Source organism: Lipotes vexillifer, unplaced genomic scaffold, assembly GCF_000442215.2.
Source record: "Lipotes vexillifer unplaced genomic scaffold, Lipotes_vexillifer_v1.1 scaffold481, whole genome shotgun sequence".
Lineage (NCBI taxonomy): Eukaryota > Metazoa > Chordata > Mammalia > Artiodactyla > Lipotidae > Lipotes > Lipotes vexillifer.
This window is the reverse complement of record NW_006789873.1, coordinates 868,085-885,897: the sequence shown is the minus strand read 5'-3', so window position 1 is coordinate 885,897 and position 17,813 is coordinate 868,085. Positions and strand designations below refer to the sequence as shown.

The 17,813-nt window shown below is 46.5% G+C and overlaps 1 non-coding gene across 1 annotated transcript; it reads right to left on the bottom strand.

Moving 5' to 3' along the window:
* Positions 1 to 3,469: 3,469 nt before the first annotated feature.
* Positions 3,470 to 3,541, bottom strand: TRNAE-UUC (transfer RNA glutamic acid (anticodon UUC)). Its single transcript has one exon. It is a non-coding gene; the product is annotated as a tRNA-Glu (tRNA).
* Between the last annotated feature and the right edge of the window lie 14,272 nt (positions 3,542 to 17,813).

Here is a 17,813-nt window from a genome sequence, read left to right as displayed (position 1 = left end):
GCGTGCAGCCGCTCAGCCAAGACGGATTCCAGCAAGGAGGATTCTGGGAGGTTGGTAGGACATGTGGACTGGCGTCTCCTCTCTCCTTTTGACCTTTCCCATATTCTTCTGGTTGGTGGTGGCTTGTTAGTTCCCTGTTCCTTACCAGGACCTCCTGTCCTAAAATAACTCATGCAAATTGTTACTGTCCTTGCCTGGCCAGGGCGGTCGGTTTCAGTCAGTGTTTTCCCTAACAAACCTGCTGCTTCTATCAAGTTCCCCTTTCTGGGGCAACTCCTGCTTGAGTGGGAAGCCCAGGTTGATGTCTCTCTGGGTTCTTTGCAATTTGGGACTTATTGTTATTAACATCACTATTATTTTTATTTCATTTGATCGTTCGTTTCTGCATTTCCTCCCGGGCTGGGAGTATTTGTGACAAGACATTATCTGTGAAGTAAGGAACATGTAACTGAATGCAGAAAAGCTGTTCACCCTGGGGCTTTATGTTTGAAACCAAAGTCAGCACGACCATTGAGTGTATTATCTGGATGATATCTAATACCACCGCTTTAGAGTGTGAGAGTGAACCCTTTTCTTAAAAGAAAAAAAATCAGAAAAGAATATTGACCTTCCTAATGTTTCCCAGCACAAAGAAATCCATCTACTGTAGATTCCAAGACAGACCAGACCAATATGTTGACATGCTGGGCTCAGATTTCATTCCTGAAAATCTGGAACCTTATGCTGTATAAATAACATGATCTTTTCCTTCATTCGAATCACAGGGGAGAACAACTGCTGGCAGATCTCAGACTTTGCCCTCCCCGCTAACTGTCCCCACAAATCCTCACTTGCTACCCACAAGTCATGATTCGCATATTTTCATTTGAAGAGTTTTGAAACATTCTGGAAATCATAGGGGGATAGAGAATCAGATCCTCCTGAGACATACAGTAAGGGGAAAAATTTTTTTTAAGAAAAAAAAACAAAAAGAAATGTCTTGCATATATATGTGTATATTGAAATAATTCATGGGACTTCATAGTACATTTTCTAGCATTGCCTTGTCAGATATAGAAGCACTGTTAGATCTGTCCTCATTTCCCAGAAGAACAAACTGGTGTGCAGAGAAGGCATATGTCCAAAGCCATGTAAGGAACTGGTTAACTTTGACTTCTGGTAACGTTCTCACTTCTCTGGGCCGATCAAAAGAGCTAAATACCATATTTTAGTCTTGGTAGAATAACTTTCTGCCTAAACCCCTATCATTTCCTGGTAAAAGCTTTGATATTACCAAAGTGATTATTAGAAGTCGATATCATTGTAAACATGTTTACATGTCTTAGAGTAGTGTTACATTTGCTACTGTTTAAATTACAGCCAAACCCTCTGATAGAATTCGACATTATTGAAATAGCAGAAGAGTTGAGGGCAGTGGCCATTCCTTATTCTTCTCTCTATTCCCAGAGTGCTTAGCACTGTGCCTTGCACCTTGGGTCATTCATATAAACCAGCTGAATGCATGGAAATTAGCCTATGGCCCATTCCTAGGCTGTTGCCTGTGGTACATTTTCAGAGACGATGGAATGTACTGTACAGATAGAACTTGGGTGGAAGCTGAGTGACCTTCAGTGAGTCATTTCAATAAATATCTTGGGAGTAGAAGCAGGGTCTCTGACACTCTACTAGTTTTTTCCATGCAGACTTACCCCCCTCTAGTCCATTCTCACCAATACGCCTTCCAGTGTGTTCCCATTGTCATCAAGTCCAAACTCCTCATAGGGTCTTCTATGGCCTACCATGCCAACTCCAACACCCAGGTGTCCCCATCTCCTCCCCACCTCTGCCCTGGGCTGGAGCCAAATGCTGTTAGTCTCTGCTCCCCCGCCATCCAAGGCCAGACTCTTAGATGCCTCAATGCTTCTCCCTTGAACACCCAACTCTCCCCTATTCTTAGCGAGTGAACTTCTACTCATCCTTTGTTTAGTTCTTGCGTCATCTCCAGGAATCTTCCCCTATTTCTGCATTCAGAGTGCAGCATTCCCTTTCCTGCGCTCACACAGCACCCTGTATGTCTGTATGTAGCACATGCAACACTGCGTTGAAATACATTGCTTAGGTGTCTGTGTCTCCTGCGAAAGTGTGATTTTTTTGAGGGCGGGGACCGGATCTTGCTCGTTTCTGAGTCCATGGTGCCTAGCACAGAGCCTGGTCAGAGTAGCTTGGCCCATTTAATGATGTCTAAACTGCCCTGAGGAGTTTTAGTGGGTGAGACCACAGCAAGAGTGCAGTAAGGGTGTTCTCTCTTAGTTGGGGGAGGAGTCAGAGGGAAAGTCTAGCATTTCTGGGGCCTCCCAATCTCCTTATAAGGAGGAGTTTTACTTCCTGGAGCATTAGGATAATAGTCAAACGTCACTGTTGCCTGTTTCGCCCCACTTCCCACCCCTCCACTCTATTTACACTCTGCCACACAACTCCACTCCCCACTATAAAGTTTGGTTTTCTCTTTTCCTGAACCCAGGCCATGGCAGTGAAATCCCGGAATCCTAACCACTAGACCACCAGGAAACTCCCTAAGGCCTGGTTTTCTGTGAGTAAGATGCAGGGGCAATAACTAACTTTAAAATCCGATCAGATATTTTAAGATCTACCAGGAGACCTCACCCATCCTGCCAAACAGCAGCCTCTCAGATGGACTGGTTGTCTTATAGAATGATGGGGGAAACTGGGTCTTTCCATGAGTCGAGGTCAGTTACTACCTTAAAAGTGGTAAGATCATGCTTTCAGGAAATAGGGTTTTATTACTTTCCATCATGTAATAACAGTAAGAAAGTGTTGCCCAAAGAGATTTGGTTCACCTCTTTGAATGAACATAAGGAAATAAAGTGAAACAATCAGGTTACTATAAGCAAAGGATTCCAAGTGGGTGCTCAAAAGACATTTGGTCTCTTTAGTAGGGCTAGTGTATGATTAACACACATTTGATATGATTTTGACTTGCAAATCTCTTTTCATAGATGTTCCAAAGCAGTAGTATCCAGTAGAACATTCTGAGATGATGGATATATTCTATATTTGCATTGTCCAATATGATAGTCACTAGCACAAGTGGCTGCTAGGCACTTGAATTGTAGCTAGTGCAACTGAACTGAATTAAAAATTTTTCTTTATATGTATAACTGATTCACTTTGCTGTACAGCAGAAACTAACACAACATTGTAAATCAACTATGCTCCAATAAAAAATTTTTTAATAAAAAATAATTTTCTTAATTCCAATGAATTTCTTTTTAAATAGCTATGGTTATCTAGCACTTAGGGTTAGCATATTGGACAGTACAATTCCAAAGTAAATCTAGGCCCAGTGAAGGTCCCAATCACCTTGCCACCTATAGATCAAGATCAGTTTGTCTCTGGCAAACTTTCTTTTAACAAAGCAGTTATTATTATTATTATTTTTGGCCACACCACACAGCTTGTGAGATCTTAGTTCCCTGACCAGGGATTGAACCTGGGCCCCAGCAGCGAAAGCGCTGAGTCCTAACCACAGGACCACCAGGGAATTCCTACAACAAAGAAATTTTTAGAAAAATTACTATAAACACTTTCCTGAAAAGGGAAAAAAATTCATTATTCCTAATCTTAGGATTGTTACAACTACTGATACATTTTGGTACATATTTTTCCCACTTTGCCCAGGTTGCTCATTAGGACCTTGGGCCTTTTGGCAGTCAGAAGGCCTTTGCAGGGCAGCAATAGCCATGTGCTCTTCGGTGGACCCCAGGGACCCTGGGGTCAGCCATGGCTGGTTATCCATAGCGTCACATGAGTGCTTCCAGAGGGGTGAGCAGAGGGGCCGAGGCTGTTCACTGTGGAAGCAGCAACCATCATGGCATCCCAGTTGTTGTTTTTTTTTTGGCGGCACGCGGGCCTCTCACTGCCGCGGCCTCTCCCGTTGCGGAGCACAGGCTCCGGACGCGCTCCGCGGGACGTGGGATCCTCCCGGACCGGGGCACGGACCCGCGTGCCCCGCATCGGCGGGCGGAGTCTCAGCCACTGCACCGCCGGGGAAGCCCCGGCATCCCAGTTTTGACTCCCCAGGTGGCAAGGTCTGCTCTGTGTTCCAGACTCACGTTCTGTTCTACCTTTAACTTCTAGAAACTCACCTCCAGAGGTAGATTCTGGAATAGTGGAGCTGGAAAGACCCCTAGCAATGAGCTGGTCCAACCTGCTTAGAACGTAGATGAAGAGAGACACAGGGCCAGAGACTGAAGGAGACTGGATCCCGGACTCTCGACTCCCAGTCCTTGCAGCAGCTTCCCAAGTCCAGTGACCAGGGCTTCTTCCTCCTCCTGGTACTGTCGCAGCACAGCCGCTGGGAGGGACCAAGGCAGGAGAGGGACCGGATGTGATGCGCTTCCCCTCTCCCAGATTTTCTCCTCTGTTTCATTTGCTCAGCAAAGTAGGAGCAAGTGCCCATTACTACATCTGGCCTCTGTCCTTTGGGAAGCCCCAGCCAGATAGCGAGGCCACCATTGCCTCTCCTGAAATAAGGTCCTGGTAGCCTGTTCCCACCGTCCCCTTCCCTCCGGGCCTTCTCAGAATGGCCTGGTTGAAACCTGAGCCCAGTTCAAGAAAGGTTCCCACAGTGGAGGCCACCTCTCTAAAGGCTCCCATGGCACACAGGAGGAAGAGCCACATTCCTCTAAGGAGGCAGTCCTGGCCCCAGGTTGGGTAATTTGCCCACATGCTTCTGCCTCTTAGGGGGAAGCCCTCCAGCTAGGGTACACATTCACGACTCGCTCTACGCCCTCTTAGTTTCTCTAAGAGCCCTGGCCATCACGGGGTCTCCATAACTTGCAAGTCGGGACCCTGTTGCTACTTTCCAAATCCCCTAGCCCCATTTGCTCCCAGTAAATTTAAACAACTGCATGAGTGCGTCTAAACTCCCCTTTGTGCTATAATTAGGCTGGAACAAGGCTCACCCCAGGACAGAAATACAGTATGCAGAGGGTTATAGCCTGCTGCTGGTCTCCACAGTAGGGAAGGAGCGACCTTTTGAATAGGAGGATTAACACATTAGCACATAGATTCCTGCTTCCGGGGAGGGTTGAATTCTAGGATAAGAGGTCCAGCTTGTAGAAAGTGGGGGAGGGGAAGGGGGAAGCCGGCACACTAAAGACTCTGAGTCCCCGGGGTACCTGGGGAGTCGACACAGGAAGAGGCCCACAGGCACCAATCAGAGGAGCAGAGCCACTCCAGACCTTCCCCGGTTCAGGGTTGTGCCGGGAAGCTGCAGAAACCCAGGAAGGAAAAGCCTCTCCTGCCATCGCCTCTTTATTCTTCCCTGTCAGGTAGTGTTGGCGCAGCTGGCAGGCTGCAGCAAAGCCCAGGAAACAGGAGCACTGAAGCCAGCCTCACAGGAGTACCCGGAGAGGCAGCTGCGTGGCCTTGGGCAGGTGCCAGCACTTCTCCGCCGGCCTCTGTTCCTTCATGCACACAATAGGGGATATTAACATTCATCTCAGGAGGTTGTTAGGAAGATTACATGAGATAACACAAGAAAGCACCTAGAAATGAATAAGTAACACCTAGCAGGCCCTCAACAAATGATAAGGCCTCAGGCTCCAACATCCTCTCTGCCACCCACGTTGACAAGAATTTCCTCAGCAGATTCCCCACTGATTCTTGTCTTTGACTCTGTCTCCAGCTATGTCCCAAGACAGTTGTCCCATGGCTGTCCCCTCTCCTTGCCCATTTAGTATAGGGGGCAGAGTAGGAATGATTGTGGCCACCCTCCTACTTCTCCTTCAAAGGGCTCAGCCCTGGAACACGGTGGGCCCAAGTTGGTGATCGGCTCCGCCCTGCTGCTCTTCACAGGAACTCGTGGAAACGAAGCTCTTGATCTCCTCAAGGGCCAGAAGGGAGGTGATGGTGGCCGGGAGGGGACCCGTAGGGTCTCTGTACCCACTCATGAAAATGCATTGAAGTGGGCTCCGAGACAGCAACAGAGGAAGTCAACAATCAAGGGGCTAGGTGACAGGTTCATTTAAAAGAGAGCAAGAGAAGTTGGGACATTACCAGCTTTCGACCCATCCCCCACCACTTAAGAAAGATGAAAAAGTAGAGAAAAAAACTTCAAAAAAAAAAACAACCTGAAAAACTTTTAAAAACCAAAGAGAACCTAACAATAATAAACTCTCAAATCTAACAAAAACAGCCAAGAAACTCAGGGAAATGTCTGGGTTGTTGAGTCCCTAAAATAATGAAAAGCTTTTCCTTTACCTCTAGGGTAAGATTGGAAGGGGGCAGGGAGGGAGAAGCAGGAGGGAAGAGATATGGGAACATATGTATATGTATAACTGATTCACTTTGTTATAAAGCAGAAACTAACACACCATTGTAAAGCAATTATACTCCAATAAAGATGTTAAAAAGAAAAAAGATTTGAAGGGGGCAAAAGATGTTTCACACCCCAAACCTGCTGGACAACCACAACTCTGCAGCTTAGATACGAGGCAGGGTGCAAAGCAATATGAAGGATGGCAGCGAAGCACCCCTTGCCCTGCAACAGATTTGCCTTCCCCAGAACAGCACAGGGCCAGTTCATTTTCATGGCTTCTGCTTGCCCTGTTTAGTTGAAGATTGACAGATGAGGCCAGAAGACAACTCACTGAACGTCTATAAGTCTCAGTTTCCTCATCTGTAAACTGCGGGTGGGTGACAATACCTGACCTGCCTTCGCCCCAGTGGGACCCTGGCATCTGAGTTTTCATTTGAGATCTTAACATTCATTGAGCGCATATGTCCCTGGGGTGTACTGAGTCTTTGCTCCTTTGAGTCCAAGAAATGAAATCCTTTGTAAATTATAAATTAATACCCCCCCAAATTATTATTATTGAAAGTAGCACTCCAACGTCTTGAATGCTTTCTTTAAAATGAATGTTCATCTAAGGACTGAATACACTTAAAACTTAGATGGGACTCAAGATACAGGCTCTAGGACTTCCCTGGTGGCGCAATGGTGAAGAATCTGCCTGCAAATTCAGGGGACATGGGTTCGAGCCCTGGTCCGGGAAGATCCCACATGCCGCGGACCAACTAAGCCAGTGCGCCACAACTACTGAGCCTGCGCTCTAGAGCCCGTGAGCCACAACTACGGAAGCCCAAGTGCCTAGAGTCCCTGCTCCGCAGCAAGAGAAGCCACCGCAATGAGAAGGCCACGCACCGCAAGGAAGAGTAGCCTCCACTTGCTGCAATTAGAGAAAGCCCACGCGCAGCAACAAAGACTCAACACAGCCAAAAAATTAATTAATTAATTAGTTAATTAAAAAAAAATAAAAAGAAGGCTACACAGATCCTAAAGGGTGTCTTATGGCCTGATTGTCATCTTGTTCTGTCTAGCAGAGCTAATATTAAAAAAAAAAAGATATAGGCTTTAAATCTGCCTCTCCAAGTGCACATCTCCAGGTTGAGTCTATCAGGCCTGAATGGCTGAATTCTGCTTTGTGAACAGCCACTCTTTCAGAGAATGATGATTTGTGTAGGGTCAAAGGTCAAGAATGCTAATTTCATGTTTTTACTCTTAGAGTACCTTTAGGGGACTGGCAAACTACTGAAAAATGGTTTGGAGTTTGTAAACGTCTTGTATTTACTTGCCAAGTTTGCTTGGTGGCAGCTCTTCGTTGGAGCAGAAGAATGTACTTGCCTTGGAGAGTGACTAAACAGGTGGGATGCTACAGCCAGAGGGCCTGCCTGGCACCCGGGAAGCCCAATAACAGAAGGAAGGCCCAACACCTGGAGTGCCCAACTCCCCGAGGGTCAAAGTGGGAGCATCTCAACTCACCCCAGGAAGTACTTGGTCTGGAGCCACGTCCCCTCCAGGAGACAGGCTTGGGGGACCCTACTTAGATTTCTAAGGGAAGGAATCCCCATTGTACAAGCTGGTACTGGCACTGGCCCTGGACCTAACAGCCACTGAGGTCAGGATGCCAGGATCTCATATTTAGTCACTTTGTATTATGGGCGGTTAGGGCTTTGGTTTTGCAAATTTAGGCAGAGAAGCAGGATTCCTGGTTAGGAGGACTAAATCAGAAACTTAAACACTTACTCACATGGAGAACTCATTACCTTAGCAGGCAACCCATCTAGGTTTTAACAGCTCTAGTGTGTTAGAAATCTCTTCCTTATATAGCATTGAAATCTTTATCCTTGTAATTTCCACCCTTTGTTCCCAGTTTCTCCCTCAGAAACCACATGGATTAAACCTGCTCTCTTCCCACCAAGAGGCCTTAGGAACATTGTTCCTTGACTCTCAGATTTGGCTGGGCATTGGCTATAGTGACATGCAGTTGGTTAGATAGATGCCTTTCCATCCTTATGATTCTTTGTGGGAAGGAAATTGCTCCTAAAGGGAGACATGACAGTTCCTAAGTCACGCAGTATCTCAGTGGTTCCACTAGGAATCCTTCCTGACTCCAGGTATGCTCTCCTTTTCCCCCTCCCCAAAGAACAAAAAGGCTCCCCTGAATTTCTGTTATCAACCAGAATGTTGTGCTTTGGCTAATATGATCAATAACTCCTTCGCCAACAGAAGCAAACATCACACAAAACCCTTTACTGCGGTGGGAGTAGTAGCAACCAGAAATGTTTACAGTATTAAACATACCTTAAAAGGGCAGGCTTGGGGCTTCCCTGGTGGCGCAGTGGTTGAGAGTCCACCTGCTGATGCAGGGGACGCGGGTTCGTGCCCCGGTCCGGGAAGATCCCACATGCCGCGGAGCGGCTGGGCCCGTGAGCCATGGCCGCTGAGCCTGCGCATCCGGAGCCTGTGCTCTGCAACAGGAGAGGCCACAACAGTGAGAGGCCCTCGTACCGCAAAAACAACAAGAAACAAACAAACAAACAAACAAACAAAAAGGTCAGGCTTTTCAAAATAGACACCCCCATCCTCCCACCCCCACCTCCCCTTCCCCACTCCCTTTGGCTTCTAGCACTTTTAATAGGCAATTTGGGGGGGACTTCCTTGGTAGCCCAGTGGTTAAGAATCCGCCTGCCAATGCAGGGGACACGGGTTCGAGCCCTGGTCCGGGAAGATCCCACATGCCGCAGAGCAACTAAGCCCGTGCGCCACAACTACTGAGCCTGCGCTCTAGAGCCTGCATGCCACAACTACTGAAGCCCGCATGCCTGGAGCCCGTGCTCTGCAACAAGAGAAGCCAGCGCAATGAGAAGCCCGCACACGGCACCGAAGAGTAGCCCCTGCTCACAGCAACTAGAGAAAGCCCGCGCGCAGCAATGAAGACCCAACGCAGCCAAAAACAAATACATTTATTTTTTAAAAAAATAGGCAATTTGGGGACTTCCCTGGTGGTCCAGTGGCTAAGACTCCGCACTTCCACTGTAGGGGGTGCAGGTTCGACCCCCAGTTGGGGAACTAAGATTCTGCATGCCGTGCGGTGCAGCCAAAAATATTTAAAAAATAAATAAAATTAATTAAAACAAAATAGGCAGTTTGCTGTCAGAGACTCAATTCCACAGAAGGTAACCTGGGCCTACGTTGGAGAGGTAATTATATCCAATCTCCTGAAGGAGATGACTGAGCCACCGCCCTGTATCACCTTCCCACACCCCCATCTGCTCACAGGCAGGCTTTCTGGACCGAACTGCCCTTGGCATGTTTGCATTTTGTGGTTCCTTTTGCACTGTCTGAGCCAGCCAGCCAGCCGGCCGGGGTCACCAGTTAATGCCACTTAACACTACTTAAGCTGGGCTTCTAACTAGCCTGTTGACCAAGTCCCCAAGGTCAGACAGTCAGCAACTTCTATTGAGCCTCTGCCCTTTGCTGAGTACTGTTCTAGTCGCCTGGAGAGGGAGAGGGAAACAAAAGAAATAAAAGCCAGGGCCCTTGTCTTTGATGGGTTTACAGGCCCAATTAGCAACTCTCTTGAGAAAAGACTTAAGGACACTTACAAAACAACACACAAGTGGGTATAATAGGGAGGGGAGTAAGCCAAGGGGAGATTCTAAGTTCCTTGAGGGAAGGGCTCTGCCTTTGTGTCCCCCCAGGAAGGACCTCTCCACTTCCTCATTAACCTTTTGTTTGGAGCAATTAAATGTCCTCCTGGGCCATCTCTGCGTGAATACTTGCATTTTTATCCTCTTTCCCTCTGGTCTCAGGCTCAATGATCAAGTTGACAACTCTGGGGACTTCATTGACTTCAGATGGGGGTATTACAATATCTTGCTGAGATGGCTGAATAGGCCTTTGATGTCATGTATATCCATTCAGATCTCAGCATTCCATCAAGGAGAGGAATGATAAAGCTTTCCTCTGGAGTGTCTTCCCCTACTGTCTCCTGCTTTATAATAATAATAGCAGCCTCTAATAACTGAATACCTACCCTATGCCAGACACTTTACATATGTTATTTCATTTAATACAATAGAAAGGATTATTATTAAGTTAAATGAAAACAGCACTATCAGTATTTTATTTGTTCAGAAACATTAATCTGCAAAAACAAGAAGGCCTGGGTCCAATCCGGAGTTCTTCTGCAGGATGGTGAAAAATAAATGTAAAGGGGACACAGAAAAAAATACCAAAGGAATAAAAAGTTCTGAACATACAGATGAGATCCAACTATAAAACACGCCATCACAGCCACATCTCCCCACAGCAAAATGCTGGCGAAAACTCTAGGCAGTGTTACATTGATTAAAGTAATACTTAGATCAACAGAAATTGACATAGATCATGTTTTTTGAAATGGATTAAAAAAAAAAACGATATGGCACATTGACGTAAAAAATGAAGGGAGCTAATATTTGTCATCAGTATATTGTGTTCAAGCTTCGCAACCACTCTCTGAGGAATGCCCTATTCTTATTCCCATTTTTCAGATGAGGAAACTGAAGACTAGAAAGGTTAAATATCTTTCCTGAGATCACATATGAGCAAAATGGCAGAGCAAGGCTTCAGACACAAGTTTACCTAATTCCAAATCTAGGATTCTTCCCTCTACATCATGTTGCCCTCTATCAATGAATGAGTTAACCCAGACAATGAGACAACAGAGGAAAAAACTCAATTGCATCCATCCAGCCCCAGGCAAAGTGCTGAGCTGCCCTCTACCTCCCTGTGGGCCCGAGGAAGAGCCCCCAGCCCTCAACTGCAGCCAGAGGGATTGCCCATCTCTGCGCCTCACCCCGCTGAAAGGCAAGTGATTGATTGTCCAGGCTTGGGCGGGGCTGAAAAGGCAGCCCTGTCCCAGGAAAGACGCCCGGGCTCACTGGGGCCTCAGTGCAACAGTGAGAGGCCCACGTACCGCAAAAAAAAAAAAAAAAATGCAGATTTTGAATGCGTAGGTGTGGGGGGCTAAGAGTCTGCGTTTCTAATAAGCACCCAGGTGATGCTGATCAAGCTAGTTTCAGGATTGGGTAGAAGGCACGAAGACGCTAAAAGAACTAACCCAGACACAACCCAGTTTTGTCCTTCCAGCCCCAGGCAAAGTGCTGAGCTGCCCTCTACCTCCCTGTGGGCCCGAGGAAGAGCCCCCAGCTCTCAACTGCAGCCAGAAGGATTGCCCATCTCTGCGCCTCACCCCGCTGAAAGGCAAGTGATTGATTGTCCAGGCTTGGGCGGGGCTGAAAAGGCAGCCCTGTCCCAGGAAAGACGCCCGGGCTCACTGGGGCCTCAGTGTGGGCCAGGCCCGCCCTTCCTCCAGTCCCTCTGCCCCCTGCAGCCACTACCACTAGCCACAAACAAGGGCAAGGAGGCCCACTCCTCCCTGGTGGGTCTGGCAAGCACTTCCTGCCTGTCAGGCTGGTTCATCTCTGTGCCAGGTGCCCAGCTGGGCTGGTGGCCTCTCTCTGGACACCCGTAGCCACCTGTCTGGGTGGTCTGGTCCCGGACCAGGGCCCTGGGGAACAGGCAGCCTTCCTGGGACGGAATGGATGGATATGAGCCCAGGAGGCAGCTACGCAGGATGGTGTGGCCAGGACAGCGGGGCACCGTCTATATTGTTCCTCCTTGCGCGTAATGGGTCATGATTATAATACTTGGAATGCGTGTGGGGCCTGCTTTCCAGAAGCGCAAAGCCCAATAGAGTACTTCAGTTTCCCAGTCAGTCTCTCACACACAGAGGCATGCACACACACTTTAAAGAGCAGGCCAAAAAGTGTTGTAAGTAAAATTCTAGAACATGAGTGGGAGGAATAAACAGGAAAATTTCACTGTAAGCGATGAAAATGCACCAACTCCTTGTAGGATGGCTTTGCTCCAGCAGCCCACAATTGTGCTGTTAATCAGAAAGCAGCCGAGATCTATATTGTTGCTTTGCTCAGGCTTTTTCTCCTTTTCCTTGTCAATACACGTTAGAGACAGTGTAAATACCATTGGTTTTCAGGGTGAAGCTAGCAGTAAGAGAAAGAAGACAGTCCTCATTGGTACAGTGACAGAACATAACCTGATGGGTTGCACTGACATTGCAGAGCATCCTTTCCTCCCAGCCACTCCGGGCTCCAGGCTGCCAGCCCCATGGGTTTAGCTCACTTGCCCCACTCTCCCCGCAGGCTCCAACGTCCTCCACACTCCTCTCTCTGCTCATCCCCAGAGGTTCCTCATCCTCTAGGCCTTTGTTCAAGGTATTCTGTTCATCTGACACACCCTCCGCCTTCCTCCTACCTCTTTGGGGTCTCTCTGGTGTGGATAACACCCCTTGCCTGGACCCAGGCCCAGAAGGCCCAGCCATCTGACCCCTCCTCTGACCATGAGGACCACATGCTGCCTGCTTTGTGAGTTAACAGTTCAGTCCCCACTAAAAGTGGATGTTCCCGGAGGCCAGGCTGTGGCTGTGGCTTATGCCCTCTTCATAATATGTACTTGATACGTGACTTTTTTCAAAACTTGAAAAGCAAAGGAGTTGTCCAGGGCATGGTCCCTATTTTGATGGCTTTCATCAAAGTGTAATTACCCAGTGGCTGCGTACGTGACTCATAACTCTTGTGACAATTCCTCTATCACTTCATTCTTCTCTTATTTGCACAACCTCTCCTCTCCCCCACCCCGGCCTTTGGCTCAGTGTTTGTGATGGGCCAATAATTCATATTTTTCAGGCCAAGGTAGTATTTTCAAAAATAACACAGGAGCCAACTCCATAGCGCTAGAACTTCTTTCAGTTCTTATATTGTACAAGACCAGGAAATACACATGGAGGTTGCTAGGAAGTAGAGAGATTTTTTTCTTTGGGCCTCCACAAATTAGAAATAAAAGAACCCATGGGAAAAGACAGGTTCTGGAAGGCTCAGAAGAGCTCTTCGAGAATCTGCTAAATAATATTTTTGTCTGCTGTTTGTAAATGTGACTCACTTTGAAACCATCTGTCATGCAGTCCTTTGGAGAGAGCTGAGAAGTATTTAAATCTGACTGAGCTAGACGACCATGGGCTCCCCTTCCGTGAGTGAGTCTTTGAATGAATGTTTTGGGGTTTTGTTGTTTTTGATTTTGCTTTTGCGGTACGTGGGCCTCTCACTGTTGTGGCCTCTCGTTGCGGAGCACAGGCTCCGTTTGCGCAGGCTCAGCGGCCGTGGCTCACGGGCCCAGCCGCTCCGCGGCATGTGGGATCCTCCTGGACCGGGGCAGGAACCCGCGTCCCCTGCATCAGCAGGCGGACTCTCAACCACTGCGCCACCAGGGAAGCCCCCAAAGCAGTGTTTTAATGGGCCCTTGCTGCACGTTGTCCAGTGCATTCTTTGAAATGTGAATTTATCCAATTGTCAAGTAACATTTAACATGGAGTTGAAAGAAGGGACAGGGCAAGGAATGGCGAGGCCACGGTGCAGTCTGTAGCTGTGTTTCTTCACGGAATGGGCAGAGAGGCTGCAATGCAGGTGGGAGAACCATGTTTCTTCAGGGGTCTGGGGTGGAGTTAGAGATTTTGCTGCTTTTCCTGCCGTTTACGGAAGGAGCCTTCCTCAGGTTGGGGAGGACTCTGGCCAGCTGCTCCTCATTTCCTAGTAAAGGGCTAGCTTTGTGCGGGCAGAATTGGGCACGATGACAGCTTAGTACTTCAACCTTTATAACATTTCTGTTTTCACTGCTGTTTAAATTACTGGCAGGAGCAGCAGCAGCTGTGGTAAAAAATTTGAAAATCATCAAAAAGGGCTTCTTCATGTAGAGTGGAGAAGGTAGATGCAGAGAAAAACTCCTTTCTTCCAACACCCAAAAGACTAATTCCTGGTGTTTCACATGTGCGGTGGTGGGTCACCAATGGTCTCTGGGGGACATGCCTTGTTTGCCAAGTAAAACTGTAAATTTCTTGAGGGTCAGGATCTTGTCTGGGGCAAAAATCAAGCGTCAGACCTGGAAGGAACTCCAGAGCCCAAATATCAGAGATGAGAAAATTGAAGTCAAGAAAGTGGGAAGTGGCAAAGTTAGGACTCATCAGAGGCCTCCAGATTCATGGCCCAATGGCTTCTTACTATACCGTTCTCCAAAATGTGCCAAATGCAGACTACTCAACTACTGTGCCACAGAGGACAGCAGGCTAGAAACTTCTCTTATAATACCTGGACACAATCCATGATAAAGAAAGTATGTCAATACCCAAAAGAATTGGAAACTGGTACTCAAATACATGTACATGCATGTTCATAGCAGAGGATGAATGGATTAACAAATTGCAGAATATATACACAATGAATATACTTATAACGATTTCTTTATGCATCTCCTTGGTTATTTCCTTAGGATAAATTCCTGGGCATGCAAAAAATGGAAACCACCCAAATGTCCATCAAATGATAAATGGATAAACAAAATGTGTATATTGTATATAATGGAATATTATTCAGCCATAAAAAGGAATGAAGTACCAATACATGCTACAGTATGCATGAACCTCAAAAAAAATTATGCCAAATGAAATGGGCCAGACAAAAGGACCAATATTGTATGATCCCACTTATATGAAATGTCCAGAATAGGAAGATTAATAGAGAGGAAGGAGGAAAGGAGGAGTTATTACTTAATGGGTATAGAGTTTCTTTTCAGGGTGGTGAAAAGGTTTGGACATAATTAGAGGTGGTCGTTGTACAGCCCTGTGAATGCACCAAATGCCATGCAATTGTTCACTTTAAGATGGTTAATTTTATGTTATGTTAATTCCAAGTCAATTAAAAAAAAAAAAGAAGGAAAAAAAGCATGTCAGCATCTTAGCTCATAGGTCTAGGCCGTATCTGACTGCTGGCTGCCCCAGCATCCCACGTGGTCTCACTGGGACACAAAGAGTGTTATAAGATCAGCCTGGCAGTCAAGAGCAGGGCTTTAGTATCAGAATCAGGCACGGTTCTCAGCTCTGCTACTGGTCATCTGGGTGCCCTCAGGCAAGAGATTTAATCTCCCTGAGCCTCAGTTTCCTCAGTTTCCTGTAAAATGGGGATTCAGACCCTACCTCATGGAGTTGCCACAAAGATTAAATAACATATAGCAGGTGCTCAAAAGGTGGTAAATAATATTTTGAGGGAAGGTGTATAGATGAGAAGAAATCAATAAATAGTAGCTGTTATCAAGGGTAGGGCAGCAACCTCTTCCACCAGCCTGAAAGAAACAACAAAGGAGCCAAATGAGTATTGGACCTTAAAAGTACAACATCTAACAGTATTCGGCTCAGGGGATGTGACTGTCGCACCCTATTACCTCGAAGCAGTTGGACAGCCAGGAACTCGGGTTCTCCTGACTATTAAAGATAGACTATGCTCCTCAATAGAATTTGTAGCTTGTACTCTTTATTTTATTTTATTTTATTTTAGCTGCATCGGGTCTTAGTTGCGGCACGCGGGATCTTCGTTGAGGCACGTGGGATCTTTCGTTGCGGCTCACAGGCTTCTATCTAGTTGTGGAGTGATGGTTTTCTCTTCTCTAGTTGTAACATGCGGGTTTTCTCTTCTCTAGTTGTGGCCCACAGGCTCCAGGGTGCGTGGGCTTTGTAGTTGTGGCGTGTGGGCTCTGTAGTTGTGGCGTGCGGGTTCCAGAGTTAACCCCTGACTAGGGATCCAACCCGCATCCCCTGCATTGGAATGCGGATTCTATACCACCGGACCACCAGGGAAGTCTCCCTGTAGCTTGTACTGTTGACTTTCTCCCTAGTTTCCAACCAAGTTCTCACTTATGTAGTTTCTACCTGGTTTTCCACTTTCAGCTCTATAGTTGGTAATGCCACCATTTCAGTCCTGGGATGCGTGTGTCTATACAGTCACTTATGCTTCATCCTCAGATCTCCCTCCAGGACTTGGTTCATTCATTTTTCCAGCTTGTCAGCTTCTGAGCATCCTGGGCAGGCCTTGCCTGGGTAATTCAGCATTGCATTCTAATCATCACCCACACCCATGCCCACCTGAGAGCCCTGAGGTGCGAGATTTCCAGAGTAGCTGCTTGGTAAATGCTTGAGAATAATGCAAGAAGAAAGAAGACTTTTGTTTAAGTGAGCCGAGGTATAATGTAACTAACAGACTGGGAGCATTAGGGAGGAAAGAAAAAAGCAAGTAAGGAAAATGAGAGCTTCTCTTCACCAGGACAGTGATGCTCATTTTAAAAATATATGTTTATTCAGGGCTTCCATGGTGGCACAGTGGTTGAGAGTCCACCTGCTGATGCAGGGGACGCGGGTTCGTGCCCCGGTGCGGGAAGATCCCACACACCGCGGAGCGGCTGGGCCCGTGAGCCATGGCCGCTGAGCCTGCGCGTCCGGAGCCTGTGCTCCGCAGCGGGAGAGGCCACAGCAGTGAGAGGCCCGCGTACCGCAAAAAAAAATTAAAAAAAAAAAAAATATATACATACACACACACACACATACATATATATATATATATATATATATGTTTATTCAAACTTACCAAACAGGAAAGGGGGGGAAGGGATAAATTAGGAGTTTGGGATTAGCAGATACAAACTACTATATATAAAATAGATAACCAGCAAGGACCTACTGTATAGCACAGGGAACTATATTCAATATCCTGTAATAACCTGTAATGGAAAAGAATCTGAAAAAGAATATATATATATGTATGTATGTATAACTGAATCACTTTGCTGTACACCTGAAACTAACACATTGTGAATTAACTACACTTCAATAAATATATATATGTTTATTGTTTTCGAGACTGTAAAAATCACACGTTTTTACTGTAAAATACAGAAAAGTTTCCAAATTTTATGTGTACACACACACACACACATACACACACACACACACCCCTCAACCCTTCCACTGAAAAAAATTATAGTTGTGGTTTCTTGTATCCCCTTCTTTTGTATAGCATACATAAAATGCATGAATCTGCAATGTATAGACTGATGAATTTTTACATACGTACACACTCATGTAATCACCACGAGGTGGTTACAAGATATAGAACATTCTAACGCCTCAGAAGGTTTTCTTGAATTCGTTTTTCATAAATATTGCCTAACACCAGCAAATTTTAAAAATCATATCATTTGTACATATTTATTAAAGGTGGACAACCTGACACGAATCTATACTTCAAAGGAAATAAAGTTAGGTGTCAGAGACATGAGAGCATTTAAATCGGAAATTTGACTTATGAAAACAAATTTCTCTTGATGCATTTTGTGGCTGCCTCCTTACCTTGCCCCTGAGAAGTCAGGGCAGATCAGGCAGGGTTCTCTTAGAGGTGGTGGAAGTGGAAGAGTGGGGAAGAGCCTCTTTCTCATTTCTGCCGACTCGTGTGCATCCTCCCCCTTCCCCCCAAGCCACGTGCATGCTGTGTACTCGGAAAATTAAGAAAATGGCAGTTTGAATTCTGGA